Consider the following 5,000-nt stretch of genomic DNA (forward strand, 5'->3'; position numbering starts at 1 on the left):
TTTCGAACCACGCGGACCTTCTCTGTAGCTGCGCTCCTGTGATTTGTCATGTTTTCTCCTGCCCTCTGGCTGCAGAGCTGGCCGCCAGCCCCCAGCTCGAAGGTGCACGACACCCCTGCAGACGCGTATCTGTCGAGGGGCTAATCGCACGCCTCGCAGACCACTGAGGGGACATCTGATAAGCCCCTTTCCTCTGTCCCTTTCAGCTGCTAAACACTGTTTATCTGCCCACTGCTTTAAGGTCCCAGGGGAACAATGTGAGAGGTTGTAGCATTTATCCCTCTCTCTCTCTCCCTCTCTCTCTCCTCTCTCTCTCTCTCTCCCACACACACACACACACACACACACACACACACACACACACACACACACACACACACACACACACACACACACACACACACACACACACACTCACTCTCATTCTCTCACTCTTCCTCCTCTATGTTGAACTGAGGGCAAGGCGAGGTGAATTTGGGCATGTTCCTCCTCCTTGCTTTGTTGATTCCTTGAATATATTTTATTAAAAAATAATAATAAGCCTGGAAAATAATGGAGGTATTAAGATCATAAAGTAATTTTCAAATATACAAGTATATTTTACATGAGGGCTACGTGAGGTTTAAATCTGAGAAACTTATGTGGGTTTTCTCTGATTGTTTGACTTTTATGACATTTTTAAATGTCCTCCCAGAGATATTCAGCCACTCTGCAGACGGCTTCAGTCTCAGCAGGCCGGGCTTTTGTCTCTGTGGCTGTGTCTCCACTTGCTCTGCCTTTCAGAGAGGCTGCTCAGTTTCAGGGCGCAACAGTTTTACATCACAACTGTGAAATCTTGGCCAAAAAAAAAAGAAACCCTTTGTCCCTCTCTATTATTTTCACACAAATATAGTCCATTGTCAGGAGCCTGAAGTTAATTTGATCAACATTGGAGACATTTAACTTTTCTGTTCAGTCAAAAGGCTTGTTTCATGCTCATTTTCAAGGCATTGAAATGCCGTGATTGGCAGAAAAATAATGTTGCCGTTAACAATTCAGGGCAATAGTTTCCCAGGGGGAAGCGGCGATCTGCTCTGGCTGCCACACAGCGATTCTTTGTCACTTTATGGACGGTCATCAGTCAACTGTCAACCCAATTCAAAGAGCCCTCCAATCAAAATGTTTCCTTTTCTGCTTTTCCCAGAATAACAGCGAGGAGTGAGCGAGAGAGAGAGAGAGTGAGAGAGAGAGAGAGACAGACAGACAGAGAGAGAGAGAGAGAGAGAGAGAATGCGCTCAGGGTTGTAGGCAGTAGAGTCTGCAGAGACAGACTGCGTGGGTGTAATGGAGACCCTCTGGTCAGCTGAATGAATTGATTAAAGTGTAAGAGGGTGTGTGAAGGAGAGAAAGACATAATGTGTCTTGTCACCCAGTTAAAATGATGTGATTTTTCATTATTGTAGTAGAGGCTAACAGACGGATCGGTGCAGTGTCTGTAGCTAAGGGCTGTCTTAGTTTCATGCGAATAGATTTTGTGTGGAGTCTGTGTGTTTGGAGAGTGTGTTTGGGGTTGGTGAATAGGGAGAGCTTTTAGCAGGCAGGGTGGCAGTTTGCAGGCCACCACTGTGTGTTGCTGTGGTATTAATGTCCATCAGCAGTGACTTTGTGAACTGCCTCCTCACCCTGGAGGCCCAGGGGTCAAAGGTTAATCAGTCAGCCAGACCCTCTTCCCACCCTGCTCTCTCTCCCTCTCTTACAACACATAACCTCTCTCTCTCTCTCTCTCTCTCTCTCTCTCTCACACACACGCACACACACCACACCCCTAAAAGACCATTCACATGCAGTTTTATCAGCTGGGTTCTTTTACAACAGACAGGGCTCTTCGCAATCTTGACTATTCTGTCTCTGTCACTGTGTGTGTATCTCTCTCTCTCTCTCTCTCTCTCTCTCTCTCTCTCACACACACACACACACACACACACACACCACTGTATTCTCAAGCCCTATTCCATAAGCTAACTCTTAGTGGTAATAGAGTGTTTGTCACTTGGCTGCGTGTTGAGCCATTCACTCTCACACACTCTCTCTCTCTCACACTGTCTCTCTCACACTGTCTCTCTCACACTGTCTCTCTCACACTCTCTCTCACAGTGTTTCTCTTACAGTGTCTCTCTCCTCCTTTCACATTCCACTGTTTCACTAGAACTAAAAGTCATGTACACCTTGTTTGACTGTCACTGAGAAGAAACATTTCTCACAACGTCTGTGTACACTTCAAATGGACATTTGATCAGAATACCCAATTGCACACACGTACGCACAGACAGACATATGACAGACAGACAGTCTGCAGGGGATTTGGCTCTTTGGCCTATTAGATAGTATATGCTACTGGGTTTATGGAAATCCCAGTCAAAAAATACATTTGACTGATCCCTTCCCTTTCTATGACCGCCCCGACATGACACACACACAAACACACATACACACACACACACACACACACACACACACACACACACCACACACACACACACTGATGCCATTGGCCTCAGAAAAGCTAGAGGGTGGTCACTTCCATAGGTCACAGGTCACGAGGGAGGCTTCTGTTAGGATGTTCACATGACTGGCAGCAACCACATTCTTCAGTGTTAACATTCTCTCCTAGTTCCACACAAATGAACCCCTGAGCGGAATCGGGAGGGACCATCACGGGCAGCTGGAGTTGTGTGAGCCCCCTGTGGAGCTGGGCAGATCGCCACCGGCTTCACACTCTCCGCCTTTCTGTGCCCGCCAGACAGATATCATAGATACAGGTCCACTGGACATGCCAGGAGATGCTAAACCCACTTGTGTGATTGAGAGTGTCAGCGTATAATAATATTTATTATATACACGTGTATTATAATAACGCGTTTATATATACGCGTGTGCATTCAGTGCTACTGAGGCCGTGAGAAAAAAGAATTTGTTATAAATTAGTGTGGGACCATAGGCTTTGTACATCTCCAGTATAATCTAATAAATCTGCTAACCACTACCACACACACACACACACACATTTGCACACATTCTTTCCTAAAAGGACTGTTTCTCCTAGTAAAGAGGCTTTCTGTTCCTTTTCTGGACTTGGGGAGGAACATGTTCATAGTGTGTGGAGAGGATTGTGGTTTTTGTGCGTTGGTGTGTGTGACACTGCTAACAGTCCACCTTAATGAAGCTTGATGAAGCAGTTAATGTGTGGGGGAGGGGCAGGGTGTGCCCAGGACCCCCCACCTCACGGCCCTTTCACGCCCAGCGCTCTGTGCCTAATGTGGGCTTTTGGGGGGGGGGGGGGCTAAAAGTCAAGCACTGGGAGCAGCGGGTCAGAGCCTGGCGCACAGGAGAGCAGCATGCGAACAGAGCGTTACCTCCTGACCCGCGGACCAAACCCCCCGGGCCAGGACAAAACCCACCGGCCTGTCGCATTAGACATGGATGTTAGTGAGATAAAGCCCACTCACCTCATAACACATTTGTGGCAGAGGGAGAGAGAGAAAACAAGTTGTAGTGAGGAATAAGATGAAAGAGAGGAAAGTCTTTCTCATGCACTTACTTCCTCTCTCTCTCTCTCTCTCTCTCTCTCTCTCTCTCTCTCTCTCTCTCTCTCAAGTGAGACATGGTTTTATCATTTCTGTCTCGTCCTCTCTGACCCCCCCAGATACTGCCACTAGTGGTGTGCGGAAGAGTAGTGTGGTCATAAGTTCAGATGACCGAGATGACATAAATTCTGGACTAGCTCTGTGTACACTGTCCCCACTCACACTATCTCTGTCACAGGGCACATTTTTACACCTGCACCAGGGTAGAGAAGAGAGTTAAATCCAGGGTCTAGGTATAGTTATGTGTCTGCTGTTCAGATAATTACACTGTGAACTTTAACCTTGGTGGAGGCTTGAGCAGAGAGAAACATGGGCAGGTAGAAACTGGTGGAAGTGTAGGCACACCCAGATGCCATGGCAGTAGTTAATCTAGAGACTCTGCCAAGAGGGCGCGCTTGTCGCTCGTTACATTAAGAGAGGAGGAGCTGTCACTATTCAACCAATCAGAAAAGAGCAGTCTACACCTCCTCTCCAATGCCAGAGACATGACTGGACCACTACTTGAAATTACACCATAAACAGCCCATTAGACATTGCTAAGCTTGAGCTTTATTGACTAGGAAATGTTGAATCCAATATATCGATGCACAGTGTCACTTTGAAAGTCCTGTTTTTACCCCGCCCCCAAAACTCTGTGAAGAGTCAGTCAGCTGAGACAAAGCGTTTCCCACCACACGGGGATTTACTGGAGGATTCACAGTCTAAATCTCTTTTCCTCTAAACTGCTGCCAGACTCACCAATACGACCACCTACACCACCCTAATACGACCAACCCCACCACCTCCACCACCCTAATACGACCAACCCCACCACCTCCACCACCCTAATAACGACCAACCCCTCCACCTCCACCACCCCCAATACGACCAACCCCACCACCTCCACCACCTCCACCACCCTAATACGACCAACCCCCACCACCTCCACCACCCAATACGACCAACCCCACCACCTCCACCACCCCAATACGACCAACCCCACCACCTCCACACCCTAATACGACCAACCCCACCACCTCCACCACCCTAATACGACCAACCCCACCACCTCCACCACACCAATACGACCAACCCCACCACCTCCACCACCATTCACCACCCTAATACGACCACCTCCATCACCCCAATACGACCAACCCCACCACCTCCACCACACCAATACGACCAACCCCACCACCCCAATACGACCAACCCACCACCTCCACCACCCCCAATCGACCACCACCACCTCCACCACCCCCAATACGACCAACCCCACCACCCCCCTGCTCATGTTCCCACCTGAACACACCCCTGAAAACTGGTCCTAACGCTGTGTATGATGGTGCTCCTGGAGCAGGTGCCAGAGTCCCCTCTGTCCTTAGAGATACAGTGTTA

The 5,000-nt window shown here is 48.6% G+C and overlaps 1 protein-coding gene across 1 annotated transcript in view; it reads left to right on the forward strand.

The window, feature by feature from the left end:
• inpp5a (inositol polyphosphate-5-phosphatase A) overlaps window positions 1-5,000 on the forward strand; it is a 112,709-nt gene that overhangs the window by 70,887 nt on the left and 36,822 nt on the right.

The sequence above is a fragment of the Brachyhypopomus gauderio genome, chromosome 15, assembly GCF_052324685.1.
Source record: "Brachyhypopomus gauderio isolate BG-103 chromosome 15, BGAUD_0.2, whole genome shotgun sequence".
Taxonomy (NCBI): Eukaryota; Metazoa; Chordata; class Actinopteri; order Gymnotiformes; family Hypopomidae; genus Brachyhypopomus; species Brachyhypopomus gauderio.